Source organism: Myxine glutinosa, chromosome 1, assembly GCF_964187855.1.
Source record: "Myxine glutinosa chromosome 1, kmMyxGlut1.1, whole genome shotgun sequence".
NCBI classification, from domain to species: Eukaryota; Metazoa; Chordata; class Myxini; order Myxiniformes; family Myxinidae; genus Myxine; species Myxine glutinosa.
This window is the reverse complement of record NC_136261.1, coordinates 353,820,001-353,837,870: the sequence shown is the minus strand read 5'-3', so window position 1 is coordinate 353,837,870 and position 17,870 is coordinate 353,820,001.

Below are 17,870 nucleotides of genomic sequence, written 5' to 3'. Positions count from 1 at the left end.
TCAAACGTTGGCCGTATCACGCCACAGATATTCAATGTGGAAAACTCTAAAGCGACCGAATGTAAAGAGGAAGAAGAAGAAGACGTACTGAGGAATAACAGGTTTTATTAATTATTTTCACAAGCCAAAGCAAAGAGAGCAGTTGGTTATATATAGAAAATGGAAGGAGCAGACACACAGTGAAATCATTAGCTTACCTATTCAAGCTTAACTAATAAACCCCAGGACAACGTTAAAGACAGACGGACGATCACACTTACACGGGGAAATGCAGGTCGGAAGGAATGGCTTGGAGATGGGTGGCTTTTAGAGGCATGGAAGGTTCAGCGGGTACTGGGCACGGTCGGGCCAGAAGGCAACGCCGTCAAGAAGCCGAGCTTTGGTCCCAAACTGCGCGGGCGAAGTTCCTTTCTCTGTACTGCTGCCTTGTGCGCTCCTTGCGTTGCACCGGTCTGCTTTTCCTGCAGCGCGGCACGTTTCACGGCGGCTCGGTCACACCTGCTCGTCTCCAGCGCATCTCCTGGACCCATCTCCGTAAAAGCTCATCTCGTATCTCTTTGGGGAGCGTCCCACGGCGGGTTATATAGGCCCCGCCCTTCACCCTTTGTGAACCTCCCCCACACGTTCTCTCTCCGCCCTCTCAAGCCAAACCCCTCGTTCTGGGTTGGATGAGCGGGGCCGACTTACTCCTCCCCTCTATGACGAGGTGGAGACCCGCCTTTCTTCTTCGGCGTTACCTTGTGCGTAATGGATTCAAATGCAGCAAAGTGGACGGCAGATGGAAATGCAGCAAAGTGCCTAAAGAGGAAATTGCAGCAAAGTGGCAAACCTGGCACTTGGAAGCTGCCATGGGGCGTCAGAGGGCCTACTCTTATTTAATTCGGTGCAATGAAGAGTCAAACTAGTGGGAAACACGTCCTTAGCCTACACAGAGAATAAGGGACTAACTATTTAAAAGGATATATCGTGTCCTGTGTGTAGGTTTATGGAATTAACTAAGAGGACGAGCTACGACCATTCTTTACATTACGAGGGTCAGTTACACACAACAAAACCATACTTTTCACATTCGTTACACTTTCTCAAAATTGTTACACTTCTCAAATCCGTTACACTTCTCAAATCCGTTACAATATATATATATATATATATATATATATATATATATATATATATATATATATATATATATATATATATATAAAATATTGTTATGTCTGGGGGGTAAAGCAATATCTAGAGCCAGGCAGATCTGTATAGGTAGGTATTCGACTGTCGCGATAGGGAATCTACCTGTAATAAGTTCTTCATGTTTAGGCGTTTGTCAGGATAAGGTGTATGATTGTGGATCTACCCGGATATTCGGGTGATAGTTAGTGAGGGGATTAAAGATAACGCCCCTGTGAGTCTCACCTTGTAGTCAATCCTTTGTCCATTTTGGCACTGCACACCACTTAAACATTAGTTAGGACCTTTAGTACAACACTAAATGACGCCCTTCCCCCTGGCATGACTTAGGAAGAAATCGGGCTGGGACACCGCCACAATTGGCCGCCGCCATTGACACCTCCGCAAGGCCTACCAACCTCGCATAGCACGTGCTATGAAGAAGGAGATTGAGTGGAGAGAGTGGCAGTGACGCAGAGGGCGTGACCTGGACGAGCCAGCGAGTTGTGGGAGGATCTGATTGGCAGAGCAGTGCGTCAATGTGACGACATCGGCCAGGGATATTACCGAGGGTCGGACGCCATTTTTCGGCAGTGCAGATCGGATGAGCCCAGAGTTGGTGGAGTCTGAGGAGAATCGTTAGTATCCTAGTGGAGTCCAGAGTGAGAGTCGAGTTGAGTGCATTTCCAAGGTGCCCTGAACAGAGTTGAGAGAGTCGAGCTGAGTGCAGTTGGATGAGCCCGGAGTTGAGTCAAGAGTTCGTGTGCACAAGAGTTGAGTTGAGTGAGCACCGGACGCCTTTGCTGGCAGTTGGATTCCCAGTCGAGTCATTCAGAGATCCCGACCCGAATTGGGCTGACTTGTAGCCCGAGTGGAGCGGTGCTAGTGCTGTTGGAGCTTGGTGCACGGACCTCGTTGGCGGCAAGAGGATCGGAGCTTGGAGCGGGACCTCGGGTGCAGCGGCGAGGGTGTTGGCTCGGGCCTAGTGGGGTGTGCGAGGCGGATGGAGGATTCGTCCAGGCCGGGAAGAGGACGACAGGGACGAGATAAGGCCGTATCCATGAATACACTTACATAAAAGACGTGTTATTTTCGTATTCATCTCCCTCGTATCGTGTTTGATATCTATTGTGTGTGGGATCCCAATTTAGGCTTCTTATTAGAGTTATTACCGGCGCGTGCTTTTTCACTGTCTTTGCTTTCATTAATAAATCGTTGTATTATTTTTGTACATATATCTGAACGCAGTTTTCCTGGGTGTTTGATTTTAATAGATAAGGCTGCGGGGCTCTCGCTTTGTCCCACCATTCCGCGCATCATTGCGTCATTGGAATCCGCTATTGAGTTTTCGCCTCGGGAGTTGAAGCCTCGTAATCGGCCTCCGCAACTCTGATGTTAATCGCAGTTGCGGGACATTTGGTGTCAGATGTGTAGGATTCGAACCCGTCGGACAAATTTTTTTGTCCGCGGAGAGACATCGACACGGTCGGGCATACATTGCGCCCGACGTTGGAATGCAAAAATTTTAAAGGGCGAGGCGGAGAAATTTAATAATTAATTGGACATACGGACGGAGCGCGATATCGCGTCTTCGTCAAATTTAAATTGTGTTTCTGGAATTAAAATAAATACGCGCGCGGGAAACAATCTTCCGGAAAGTGGATGTCGGAGATTGACGAGATGGAGGTACGCAGCGAGGCTTCCGTCAGCGTAGGGAGTGAGCAGGGAATAGGGGAATTAGATGTAGAGGTGAGCCTTGGAACCTCCCCCGTCCTGAGCACCAACTTATCCCCCTCCCCTACCGGGGAGGCGGGAACAAGTGGGACGGCCCCCAGAGACGACCAGGCCTTAATGAAATTTTTCAAGGAATTCATTGATGCTCAGAGTAAAAAAACTTGATGGGCTGGAAAACAAAATGAGTAATGATATGGGAGAAATGAAAAACCAAATGCAGTCCCAGGGGAATGAATGTAGGGAAGGAATGAATGGAATGAGTGACAGTTTGAAGGAACAAACGAGTAAATTGAAGGAAGGACGAACGAATGGTGCCGCCGGGGCACAGGAAAAGCCAAAGGTGGCAAAAATTGAATCGGAACGGGGGGAAGCTAAATTGGGAATGGGAGATAGTACGCCCATGCAGATGTGCATGTTGCTCACGAGCAGGGAATTGCACAGGGGATGGCAATTGAAGTAAATGGGGAGACCGCAGGTGCACAGGTGGATGGGGAATGTCCACAGGTGGATGGGGAATGTGTACAGGTGGATGGAGAATGTCCACAGTTGGATGGGGAAGGTGTACAGGTAGATGGGGAATGCCTGCAGGAAAACGTGGAATGCGCACAGGTGAGTGTGGAGTGCGCACAGGTAGATGGGGAGACCGAAGGTGCAAATTGTAATGGGGAATGTTTCCCACATTGTGGCCTGGTCGATTGTCGGGACCGGGTGGATGTCACAACACCTCAACCGGGGGATGAATTTGAAATGGTGCACCACCAGGGCGGTGGTGCAGAGCAAGAGGGGGTAGAGTTCATGGGGGTCCGTGTAATGGAGACGGACCGGGTATTTATTGGGGATAATGAAGAAGGCCTGGCGGGGCCAGAAATGATTTGTGATGATGATGATGATGATGGGGATGATGATGGAAATGATTTGATTCAGCGGCTGGGGACCTGGGATAGTCCCATGGAGGTAGAGCTTGTTCAGGCCCAAAGGAGGTTGGGGAATGAGGTGAGTTGGGCCGAGGAGGTGGTTGGAATGACCGAGGGGACGCTCACCGAACACTACGATATGGCAATGGAGGCTCCAAAATTGGACAACCATTTGGGGGAGTGTGTTGGCTCCAGGATGGATTTGGACCTTGGAGGATCGGCAGATCGAGCCTCCGACGATTTGGTCCCCGTAGAGAATGTGGAACAGCTGCAGGGAGGGGCAGAACAACCGGTGGTAGAGGTTGTTATCTGCAGCTGCGGTGATTGGTCACCTGGAGCCAAAATTTCTAAAAGAAAAATGAAAATTACATTTAAATGGGAAATTGATTTGGAGCAGCCTTGGTTGGGGTTGGTCCCCGGGCTGCGTGATTTGGACATGGCGAGGTCATGGGTGATGGCCTCATGGAAAAGTTGCCCCTTTCAAAATTTGGTGATGCCAGCCAGCTGGGGGGTTGTGCTGGCGAGATTTGGGCATGGGGTCCAGCCATGGGTGGCATGGTACGACCTGGGTCCCACGGGGGGTCTGGTGGAGTGTGGCGTCCCTTGTCCGTCGGGGCGCCGGCCGGGCGAGTGGCTCGGTCCGGCAGGGTCACCGGACCCTGGTGGGGGTTAAGACCTCCGGGGGGGTCCTATGTGGTCTCTCAAGCCTGGGATGGCATATATTGAGGACCACTAGGGGGAGGTGTTGTGGGTCGCGCTTTGGTGGTGGCACTGCGGATGGCCAGCTTGGGCCTGATGTAGTGACCACCCGGGCATGCGGCCTGACACCCTCTCCCTGAGACTTTGGGACAACCGGCATGTGATGACCTGCCATGGCGTGTTGGTCGATGGACGCGGGTCAATCCGAAGGGACAGGAATGAGATAGCCTGCCGGACAACCATTGGGGCATCTGTGGAACGTAATGGTTTGAGAGTGACCTTCCACAGATGTTCCGTTATGATTTATGGACTCTCGGGTTGGGAAGAGAGCCATGGGATTGTTGAATTTGGAATGTGTAACGAGCCGAGCATATGGGCCATGCTCGGCTGGCATGTGTATGGCAAAGCATCTCTCTTTGGTGCGTTTAGTAAAATGTGAAAAATGTTTGGCATGGGTAATCTGGGGTTAGATGTAAATTAAGGGGTGAATTTTGTGAAGAGAAATGGTAGACACTGTTTAGTGACGCCTTTATTGATCCAGGTGTGATAGACCAAAGTGATGGAGGCCGTGATAAAATTGACAGGGTAGCAGGACACAGCCTTCGACTGGTTATGGGGGCGACTGCGACAATATTTGGGACGCGGGGTCATGGGGATGTAGTTGTGTTGTCTGAGGGTCAACGTGGTGCTATGGTTGTCCGAGGGGTGTGGACCATGTCTTCTGGGTGGGACTCCTGGTGGAGCATGGCTGTTGACTGGACCTTGGTGTGGTCAAGTGTGGGTGAGCACGGGGGCTGCGGTTCTGTGGACTGGGGGACGAGAGGGCGGCATAGGTGACGTGAGGGGAATGCCACGCACTGCGACCGTCTCCCCCAGGGCCGAGGTTGTGTGTGCGGTAGTGTGTTTGTGGCAGCAGGTCCTCACCACATTGGCCAGCTGGGGCTGGTGCAGCTGTGTGTGGGTGGCACTTTGGGCTTGACCAACCTGCAACTACCTGCACTTGAGGTGAGTGTTTTGAGGAGTACTGTCCCAGGCTTCAGGACTTGCTTGTTAAATTGGGGACATGTAATTTGGAGTTGGGAGGCGGGTGAGAGTGATGACATGGCCGGTCAGGGGATGGAATGGGGACCACACAGTGTCTTGTGGGTGGAGTATGTTTTTGTGTGTGGTTATGTGTTTTGATGTGATCGTGAGAGTGGAACCTGGAGAGTGAGTGATGATTATTGGAGATAATGAGGGGTGATGATTGAGCTTTTGGAAATGTGCTTTTGTAAATGTGCAATGTGATTCAATGTGAACTGGGGGATTTCACATGAAGCAGGCCATGGCAAGCCTTGTAACACCTTTTACATCATCTATGGAATTGTGCTGAATTGTGCAGAGTTGTGTGGAGAATTGAATGGCAGTGGGGGAGGAAGTGTGTTTTGGGGTCTTGTGGGTGGGGAATGTGTGTGTGTCCGCAGGTACAGACCAAGCTCTGAGGAGCGATGCCTGCGGCCCCCCTCTGTGGCAATTACCCCTGGCAGCCGGTGGTATCTGGAAATTGGAGCTCGTCGGTGGAGGGTCTGGTTTGGCGCCGCGGGGTGAGGAAGTCCCCTGGTGACCCGTGTTGCTGCGCTGAAGCAGGAGGCCGTGGAGGAGCCTGGTGTGTGTGGAGACCCTCACCGGTGAGGTAACGGCGGAAAGGGGCTGTTGGGCTGTCACGGGGCCAAGAGGTAAGGGGGGGGGGGGGCAATGAACTTGTAAGTCGATTGACTTGTTTTAGGACTGCGGGCACCACAGCCTGAAGTGCCCCCACCATCTTTTTGTGCGGTAGCTCCCCGCTGCCTAGTTGAGGAATGCACACACATAACATGACATCAATGCCATGGTCCTGCAGGGGGGTGTATTGAGTAAGTGCTTTGTTGATTTTTGAAATGTAATGATGAGTTTCGGAATGAGTATGAGTGGATAAGGGGTTTGCGTTGTACGAATGAGGGCGAAATCCACCGAGCCATGTCACTCACCTGCAACATCTGGACAGGGCCCGTGGAAATTTAGGGGTGCATTGGGGTTGGCCCCGCAGGTAAGGTTGTGTCTTGTGGCATCCACCGGGGGATGGGTCTGTAGACCGGGGTATGTACAAAGGGTGGAGTTTTTGAATTTTTGAGTGAGGTTAGGTTTTGTGGTTAAGTTAGTGTTGCGTGTTGTTTGTTTCCTCCCTCCGCAGGAGCAATGAATACCATTGTAAATATTTGATTGCATGATGGTTAAGGGGTTTAGCATGTTAAGGAAGTGTAGGTAGGTAGTCCGACTCACTTCCCAAAGCCCTTCCTAATTTATTTCATAGGTTAATTAAGTGTGTAACAGTAAGTGTTAAGGCTGGAATGGTAGCGCCTGCAGTGACCCTTGCAGGAGCTACGGTTCCGGGAGGGGCGGGGGGGGGCTGTGTTATATCTGGGGGGGGGGGGGGGTAAAGCAATATCTAGAGCCAGGTAGATCTGTATAGGTAGGTATTCGACTGTCGCGATAGGAAATCTACCTGTAATAAGTTCTTCATGTTTAGGCGTTTGTCGGGATAAGATGTATGATTGTGGATCGACCAGGAGATTCGGGTGATAGTTAGTTAGAGGATTAAAGATAACGCCCCTGTGAGTCTCACCGAGTAGTAAAACCTTTCCATTTTGGCACTGCATACCACATAAACATTAGTTAGGACCTTTAGTACAACACTAAATGATGCCCTTCCCCCTGACATGACTTATGAAGAAATCCGGCTGGAACACCGCCACAATTGGCCGCCGCCATTGACACCCCCGCAAGGCCTACCAACCTCGCATAGCACATGCTATGAAGAAGGAGCAGGGGTGGAGAGAGCAGCAGTGACGTAGAGGGCGTGACCTGGACGAGCCGGCGAGTCGTGGGAGGCTCTGTTTGGCAGAGCAGTGCGCCAATGTGACGTCATCGGCAAGGGATATTATCGAGGGTCGGACGCCATTTTTCGGCAGTGCAGATAGGATGAGCCCGGAGTTGGTGGAGTCTGAGGAGAATCGTTAGTATCCTAGTGGAGTCCCGAGTGAGAGTCGAGTTGAGAGCAGTTTGGAGGTGCGCTGAACAGAGTCGAGAGAGTCGAGCTGAGTGCAGTTCGGATGAGCCCGGAGTTGATTCAAGAGTTTGTGTGCACAAGAGTTGAGTTGAGTTGAGTGAGCACCGGACGCCTTTGCTGGCAGTTGGATTCCCAGTCAAGTCATTCAGAGATCCCAACCCGAATTGGGCTGAGTTGTAGCCCGAGTGGAGCGGTGCTGGTGCTGTTGGAGCTTGGTGCACGGACCTCGTTGGCAGCGAGAGGATTGGAGCTTGGAGCGGGACCTCAGGTGCAGCGGCGAGGGTGTTGGCTCGGGCCTAGTGGGGCGTGCGAGGCGGGCGGAGGATCGTCCAGGGTGGGAAGAAGATGACAGGGATGAGTTAAGGCCGTATCCGCGAATACACTTACATAAAAGACGTGTTATTTTCGCATTCATCTCCCTCGTATCGTATTTGATATCTGTTGTGTGTGGGATCCCAATTTAGGCTTCTTATTAGAGTTATTACCGGCGCGTGCTTTTTCACTGTCTTTGCTTTTCATTAATAAATCGTTGTATTATTTTTGTACATATATCTGAATGCAGTTTTCCTGGGTGTTTGATTTTAATAGATAAGGCTGCGGGGCTCTCGCTGTGTCCCGCCATTCCGCGCGTCATTGCATCATTGGAATCCGCTATTGAGTTTTCGCCTCGGGAGTTAAAGCCTCGTAATCGGCCTCCGCAACTCTGATGTTTATCACAGTTGTGTGACAATATATATATATCCACTAGGGTGGTCCTCAAATGTACACCAAAAAATAAAATTGGACTTTATTCAGGTGCTTGTTGCTAACATCGTTCCTTATTGTGAACAAATGAAATGTGCCAAAGATGGTTTCTATACGACTTTATTTACTACTGTCACACATGGGTTGAAAATTACAATGTTTCAGTATCGACACACAAAATTGTTTTTAATAAACTCACACTCAGATGTAATCCCAAATCAGTAAGAATGTATGACAATCATCATAAACACACAGAGTAAGAGTCCTCCAGACCATTGATTCCTCATTAATAAGTTCTGTGGTAAATTATTTCCTCCTTATCTTCTTTGCGTCGGGGAACTGATGGCGATGCCACTCAACAACTTGCAACAGGTACTGGCGCTGCTGTTCATCCTTTGTCAAGACTTGATTGTAGTCCTGTATTAATGCTACACCACGTTTTGCAAAGTCGTTGACAATGGCAATACCGCGCAAGACTTGCTGTGATGACTGAAATGATGGGTCATCGGCCCACTCACCAGGAGCCTTTTCTAGGAAGTCAGTATTGACTTTGAATGCAGTAAAAATTCGCAGTTAGGCAGAAGTAACAAAATCTGCAACAGTCTTGGCAGCGATGGCTTATTTTGCTGTAAGATCCACATGTACCCGTGGTTGAGGATTCTCTTGGCATTCTTCTTTAAGAGCAGCAACTATCATTCGCTTGACATCAAGCTCAACACTATCGTCAAACAGAGCAAGTTCTGCCAGTTCTTCGCTGAGGTACCACAAGTGATTGGAAAGCCTTTTGCTGGTGGCTTCGGCAATCACTGAATCAGGATAGAAAATGAGTGCTTTTAAGAGAGCTAGGTCTCCAGCGGGAGCACCAATGGCAGATGGAGCGCTGAACCAGGCTTTAGTATACACTGCTCCAACAAATGCTGTAAAACGCTTTCTGCCAGTGAGTTCCTTTGGGGTCAGTCAAAACTGATCACGGAACAAGTAGATCTTGATTCCATAAATCACACGGGCCATCCATCTTGCCCGATTCATGGCTCCTGGCTGCATGAACCTGAATCCTCTCGGAGGACGCTCACCAAACAGAATAATAGTGAACTCAAGAAGTTCACGGTAGTCATCTCGTAGTTGGCCCGATTCCAGTTTCTGGATGCAGAATGAAACGACATCTTCTTTGCAACTTAAAAATACACCTGAAACTACAGAGTCCAGGTCATCAGGCATCATTGGCTTAAACTTGCTTTGGTCAATGGAATTCCAGTTTGACTGGAAATGCTTGAAGACAGATATCTCAGGTCCTCTTGATGGACCAAGAAATGGTTTGAATGCTGCCATTGCTGCCTCTACCACTAGTTCCAGAATGTGATGCCGGCATGCAAAATGTAATAGTGGTCGTCCAAGCTTTTGCTGCAAAACAGTACATGCACCAAGTGCTGAACCAGTGTAGCTGGCTGTCGTGTCAAAGCTCATACCTGCCACCATGTCTTGCAAATGCCATTCTTCGAGGCATTGCATAACAGCAGCAGCTGTTGCTAGTCCAGTTCCTGCTGGCAGCTTTGGCACACCCAGAAGCTTTCCAGTTCCTTGTGGGTCACTGACAATGACAGGAAGGCGATCAACTTTTTTAGTCCCATTGTCTGGAAGGAGCCTGCCATCCCAATGAACCACCAGACTTGTGTTTGGAGCATAGGATGCCTGGATGTCACCTGCAATTCTCTTCCATTGGATCCGCCTGGATTTCCTGATCGATGTGCGGTTGATGGCCAACTCTGAAGGGTCGTGTCCCAGAGCAGAGGCTGCTGCTGACAAGATGTGAACAGCTGATCGATCGCTAACCTTGGTGCGGTCGAGAGCTGCTGTTAGGTCTGGTGTAACAATGCTACTTGCACGCTTTCGGCTCTGCCTCTTTGAAGCAGATAGAACAGCAGAGTCGTCATGATCACTGGCTTCAGCACTGCTGTCTGTTGATGATGCTAGCTCAAGAGTCTCCTCTCGGGCTGCTTGCTTCTCTTTTTCATGCTGCTCTCTTTCAGTCAACACCTTGTCGCGTTGATGTGTCCGCTCCTCTTTTCCTGCTAGCACCTTGTCAACACCAACCATAAAGCCCCATCGACCTGGCTCCCATTGTGCCTTAAGGAATTCACAGTCCTCTGGTATTTTGATCAGATCAAGGACATCAACATGAGCAATGTCAAATAAGTCACGTAGACCGGTTTGAAACTGCTCTCTTTCTTTATCTGAGGGACAGATCGCCGGCTCTTTCCTTTCAGGATGGATCTGTATTGTTCTACTTTTCTCTCTAGTTTTGCAATGATATTCCGCTCATCTGCAGTGGGGATCCGTGCTTTCTCCCAGATGCATAATGTCTCACGAACAACAGTTGTTGCGGCACTGCTTATGTCCAATTTCTCAGCATGATGTAGCTTAAAGTATCACTGCAGAATCTCTTGCCAAGATGGGAGCCGAGTTTCTGGTAGTTTTTCAATATGGCAGCCTATTAGCCACACATGGTTCTTTTTCTGGTTGCTCTTCTTGAAGTACTTGCACTCGCCATTATCTCTATATAATTCCAGCAATCTGTGTGTGTGTGTGTGTGTGTGTGTGTGTGTGTGTGTGTGTGTCTGTCTGTATGCGACCGCTGTTTCTCGACAACTACCGGTCCGATATACTTGAAACTTGCCAGGTATATTGCTGGGGACCCGAGGATGTGCCTTTTCAAGGTTTGAAATTAATCGGACAAGTGGTTCCCAAGGTATGGTCACCGTACTCGCAAGCCGTTCGCTTTGGCTTTGCGAATGGACCAAACCATTTCATGTAAATAGAGGGGGGGGGGTTTGGCCTATACACAGCCTCTCTGGATGTTAACTTTGCCAAAAACAAGAAAATAAAAACAACCGTTAGTTTAATTGGTCTATTATAGTTCTATTAAAGATGATAGGTTAATAATTTAATATTGAGAATTTGTGCTTCCCAAGTTATGGTCTCTCACATTCGCCTATATTTTCTTGCTCCGTATTCTGTGGTCGTTTCTGACACGTGGTGTCCAAATTTTTTTGTTGTTGTTGTTGTTGTTGTTCTCTTCTCTTTTCTTTGTTTTCCCTTGCGAAAAGATAAAATACGTTTGCGATAATTGAATAATTGGCCATTACAACTAAATTGTTTTCCCTTGCGAAAAGATAAAATACGTTTGCGATTGGCCATTAAAACTAAATTGCGAATAATCGCCGAGTTGTACTATCTCCGCATGCTACTGTACCGCGTGCCTGGCCCCACATGCTTTCAGGATCTCCGTCGTGTTGGTGATAGGGTCATGGAGACCTATCTGGCAGCCTGCATTGCGTATGGCATCGTTGACAATGACCAGGAGGTGGATTCTGTTATGGAAGAGGCTGCAAATATCGCATTTGGCCCTGCAGTCCGCGAAGTATTTGCCAACATGCTCATATTCGTCCTCAGAGGCAACCACTTGCAGTTCTGGGAAAGGCACAAATATGTGCTGTGCGAGGACTTCATGCGTGCAGCAGGTGTGAACGAGCCAAATGGACGCATTGTGAGTGAAGTGCTACTGGAGCTGAGGGACCAAATTGAGAGGCACGGCTTTTCGCTTAGTAAGACCTTTGGCCTTCCTGAGCCTGAACCAGTTCATATCCAGTCTCGCATTCCCCGCATCATCGAGCACGAAACAGGGCACAATATAGGAGAACTTGAGGCTCACATCGCTCAAACAGAGTGCCTTCTTAATGACGAGCAGCGCGTTGTTGTCGATACAGTGATGAGGAGTGTGGAACACGGTCATGGCTGGATGATCGCAGTTGATGCAAGTGGTGGGACTGGGAAAACATTCACATTGTCTCATATACTCAACAAAGTGCGAGCAAAGGGCAAAGTGGCTCTTGCGACTGCTGCAAGTGGTATTGCAGCTACTCTGCTGCCTAAAGGGGCCACCTTCCATAGTAGGACCAAGTGTCCTCTCATTCTCACTGATGAGTCCACTTGCAACATCAGTGAAAATGACACCACTGCAGCACTCATACGAATGACGGATATAATGGTGGTGGATGAGGTTTCAATGATGGATCGTCGCGCATTGGAGGCAGCAGATCGAACATTCCAGTGGCTTCGGGCCTCAGAGGAACCATTTGGCGGCATCACAATGGTTTTCAGTGGTGACTGGAGGCAGATCCTTACCGTTGTGCCACACGGTAGCCGTATTGACATAGTTGGAAGGTGCTTCAAGAGCTCATACCTGTGGAGAAAAGTGCAGGTACTTCGTCTCACAGTAAACATGAGGATCATGCAGGGTACTGGAGAACAACAGGGCGAATCTGATTTTGCAAAATTCCTGTTGGATCTGGGCGAAGGGAAGATTCCTGTCAATCCAGAAGTGGGTGAATTTGCTATTGAGCTCAGGGAACCGCTCATTCTTCCAGGTGAAAAACTCCAGGATATTGTCACTTGGGTGTACGAAGACTTGCACACCAACATTACCAACCCCAAGTGGCTATGTGAGCGTGTTATACTATGTCCGACCAATTCCGAAGTCGATCAGGTAAATGACTACATGACAACCATATTTCCAGGGGAGGCACATGTTTGCTGTAGCGTAGATACAGCCGAATCTGAGGGTGATCATTTGTATCCGCCTGAGTTCCTGAACACCCTCTGTCCATCTGGTATGCCTCCACATCGGATCACTCTCAAGGTGGGTATGGTAATCATGCTGCTACGAAATTTTGACCAGCAAAGTGGGCACTGCAATGGCTCAAGGTACGTCATCCATCAGATCCTTCCAAATCTGTTGGTTGCAAAATCTGTGATGGGTGTCAATTCTGGACGCACATTGCTCATTCCACGCATAACCTTGAGTCCATCTGACAACATGTTCCCGTTCACTCTGCGGCGTCGACAGTTTCCGGTACGACCCTGCTTTGCCATGACTGTGAATAAATCCCAAGGGCAGTCGCTACACCATGTTGGTGTCTTCTGCACAAGAGACTTCTTCAGCCATGGTCAGTTCTACGTGGCGGCCAGTAGGGTTGGCAGCTCCAGCAGCCTCCGCATTCTTTCCTTGGACGAGGAAACAAAGAAGCAGCGCCGTTTCCTCAGCAATGTTGTTTATGAAGAGGTGCTAACGAGATAAAGGTGTGTACATGTAAACAATTTTTATTTTTATTTTTATTTAGTTATTGAAGGAAAATTTTGCAGAAAATAATTTATCAAACAAAGTGCACAACTTTTTTTTGTTTTCAGGTGTCAAAACGGTGTGGCCTTTGGAACTGGGGGTTGGAAGTGGGGGTTTTTTTGGTTGTTGTTGTTATTGTTGTTGTTGTTCTCTTCTCTTTTCTTTGTTTGTCCTTGCGAAAAGACAAAATACGTTTGCGATAATTGAATAATTGGCCATTAAAACTAAATTGCGAATAATCGTAATTCTGGCACGTGGTTTCAAAACTTTTTTCCTTTTGCACGCACGTACGGGCAAGCACGTACGGGCAAGCACGTACGGGCACGCACGTACGGGCACGCCCTAGTAACTGAAACAAACCGAAATAATTTCTGTATAGTGCTGATTAGCAGATTAGCAGGGGCCATGTGACAGTGGTAAAAGTTTTCAAAATGAAATGAAATTTTACCCAATTTGTTCTCTCTACAGGTGTAATAAAAAAATGGAAAAGCACTTTCGAAAAGTTAATGTTTACATTTGAGGACCACCCTAATATACACACACACACATCATTAATAATATAATTAATCCTTTTCTACAAGATTTATAAACTATAGCATAGTATTGTTTAGACTTTAGATTAATCAAAGATCTGAACTATTTCTATCTCATTAACAATACATCGGAGTTTGTTGTCATTATAATGCATTTTTATCAATTAAGAGGACAAGGGACAGGGTTCAACTGGAATGCCTGGGATGACTCACTTACCTGTAGAAGTTTTATACTTCTACACAACCTTCATCACGTGCGAAGTGCAGAAGATTGTTCACGTCATAAATTAAATCGAAGTATGGGGGCTCTTCAGGGGTCAAACTGGGTTTAGGTTTGACCCCCCCAAAAATAGGAATTTGCTTTCTTCTCTGAAACTACACACACTATTTCGATGAAACTCGACCAAAACCTTCACCACCCGTGTTGTATCAAAGTTTGTTCATGGCATTAAAAAAATCTGCCCCTTTGGGGTTCTACAGAGGGGTTTCCCCCCAAAATAGGTTTTTGCTTGCCTCTCAGAACCTACACATGCAATTCTGATGAAACTTGACCACAACCTTAATCACCGGTGTTGTACCAAAGTTTGTTCCTGGAATTAAAAAAAATCGGGGTCTCAGGCGGTCTAGGGGGGGGGGGGGGGGAGAGGAGGCTTGCTCCCCAAGATATGTATTTGCTTTATTCTCAGAACCTACACACACAATATCGATGAAACTTCACCACAACCTTCATCATCCGTGATCTACCAATGTTTGTTCAAGGCATTGGAAAAATTGTGGTTTGAGGTACATGGGCTGGGGGTGGGGGAGGGGGGGTTGCCCCCCCCCCAAAAAAAAAAATATATATATATTTTAAAGTCTTATGATTGTGTTAGTATGATTCTACATGCTGCCATGTCTTCTCGTAACCACTGAAATTGGTTTAAAATAACTTTAGTCAGTGCAGTATACTGTTTATTTATACACCAGGGGTATTGCCGCTATGTTTTAGTTTTGAGTGTCTGTTTCCTTTCCTGAACTGTTGTATTTGTGCTACTTCTGTCGGGAGTTGCTCTTTGTTTCTCTAATCTCTGCCTCCCTGGTGGAATTTCCTTTCTATTTGTGGTGTCTGGTTTTCTTTTTTTTCTCGTGTTGTTTGCGCATTATTTTTCTTGAATGAATAGTCCCGCTGCGAAATACCCGACATTGATTTCCTTCAAGGTGGATGATTTTGATATCATTTTTCTCATTGAATGGTTGGTTTGCCTCACTCAGATTTTTGTCCGTTTATTGTTTTCTATGCGATGAGGTTTTGGTCTATTTCTGAGTTAATCATTTTTATCTCTTCTATTTTGTTGGCTAACTCTTCTTTCAGTCTATTCACCTTCCTTCATCATATTCACCTCCCTCTCCCTCATTCTGCTACTCTCCCTTGTCTTTCTGCCCATCACCTTCCACCTTTTCCATTATTTTCCCTTTCGTCTGTGCCTGAGTCATCTGGTCTTTGTTTCTGAACCGGTCTTGTCCCTCTTTCAGGGGGACACTGTTATTCTTTCCTTTTGCCACACTCTTTCTTCGCAGACTTTGGACCGGCTCTCTGTTGGGGTTTCGTCCCCCGTCTTGTTGCATAGCCAAAACTTCCTCTCATGCCATCTCAGCCAATTCCTTCCATCTCTGCCTTCACCTTCAAGCGAGCATTTGGAGCATTTAGCTCCCCTCACCCTGATCTCTCTTTATACTTGTTGCCTTGCCCTAGATGTTATCTCTTCTATTCTTTCTTTATCTAGATATCTTTTAATTGTTGAAATGACCTTCTCAAATTTATCAAGGGGGACTCTCTCATCCATTGTGGCCAGTTTCGTTTCTTTCAGCTTGTGCTTGAACCATTCACTCTTAACCATAACACCCCCATGCCTCAAGTATGGAATACATCTTGCATTGAAGGATTATCTCCTTCTCCTGAGCACTCCAGGTTTCCGTTTGTAGTTTTCTCCTCTGGAGTATTGTCTTTGATGGGGGTGACACAGTCAGCATATTTACAGCTTCTTGCAATGGTGCAAAATCATGTACCTTTTCAAAGCGATGTTGAGAAGTTGCGGCCATTATTTTTTACAGCGCACTTACCTGCTGCTCGGAGTGGCTACATAAACATAGGGTTTCCTCTGTAGAAGGCCTGTGACTTTTCCTTGATATTTTTCTTCTTTTTATCAACACAAGATGTTCCATCGTTTCGCTGTGCAGTGTCTGTATGTGTGTGTGTGTGTGTGTGTGTGTGTGTGTGTGTGTGTGTGTGTGTGTGTGTGTGTGTGTGTGTGTGTGTGTGTGTACAACAATAGAAGACATCCACTCAATATCTGTGAATTGAGGCAGGAAAAAAATCAGGCATATATGAATGTATTAATTCAGAATCATCTTCACAGATCATCTGGTTGGTTATTTGTTATCATCAAACATGGTGTAATTGTTCCATATATATCTTTCACATTTTGAACCAAGATTTTGAACCATTTTGAATCAAGATTGGAGGTCACGTCTCTTCAAAGCTGTCCATGCGCGCACGCTTTCGAAGTTAGGTAATTTTTCACAATTGTGTTTTTGTCGAAACTGTATCTTTCGTTCGGTGTGTGTAACTATTGGTGTGTCTTTAATAGGAATCTCTGTGTTGATTTTTCATACCTGTGTACAGAATCGTCGGTTAGTTCGTGTCGCGTATTCTGAGGCCTAGTGTAGTAGGCTACCATGTCCGACTTTGGCTTGAGGCTTTGTTTTTGTCTCAGCGGTTCTTCGATTGCGCTGCAATTACTTTCAGTCTCTGTTTTTCACGGTCTTTTCACCCCATACTTCCTTGTTTTAAAATCTTAACTCAAAAAAAAAAAAAAAACCCAAAAAATTATTTCCTTCTCTGTTCTTATCCGTTTGTTCGTTCTTATTTGTTCGTTCGTTCTTCGACCACGTTGTTCGTGATCACGTGATCACGTTATTAAAAAATGTTTCAACTGTCCCCTGAAGAACTGTATTCTGTCGTATACTATAACACCTTTTTCTTATTCTTCTATAAAAAGATGCTTTCGACTTGCTCACCAAATCTATTCATTCCCAAAAAAAATTCCATCTCTTACAGTGCCTCTTTCATACATTCCCTAAACTCTCCAGCACTCCACCCATCCTTCAGCGTCCTCAAACGTATTTTTGACTCAAAGGTCTCAAGAAACTCAGTTTGCAATAAATGTTCGTTTCCCATTAATTGTACACTTTTCAAAATCCAATCTCACCCCTCGCCTCCAAATCTTCCCCATCACCCCTTCCCTCCAAAACTTCCCCATCCCCATCCCATTCAAAACTTCCCCATCACCCCCCTCCAAATCTACTCCCTTGCCCCTCCCCTCCAAATCTTCCCCATCACCCATCTCTTTCAAATATTCCCGCTTTCCCTTCCCCTCCAAATATTCCCCATCACCCATCCCTTTCAAATCTTCCCCCTTGCCCCTCCCCTCGAAATCTTCCCTATCACCACTTCCCTCCAAAACTTCCCCATCACCCCTCCCCTCCAAAACTTCCCCATCACCCCTCCCCTCTAAATCGACCCCCTTGCCCCTCCCCTCCAAATCATCCCTATCACCCATCTCTTTCAAATCTCCCCCTTGCCCCTCCCCTCCAAATCTTCCCCATCACCCATCCCTTTCAAATCTCCCCCCTTGCCCCTTCCCTCCTAAACTCCCCCCACACCCCTCCCCTCCAAGGCTCTCCCTCACTCCTCCCCTCCGAGACTCCCCTCTCACCCCTCCTCCTCAAAGCATCCTCCCCACTCCTTCCCCCTTCCAACTTTCACCTTCATCTCCCTC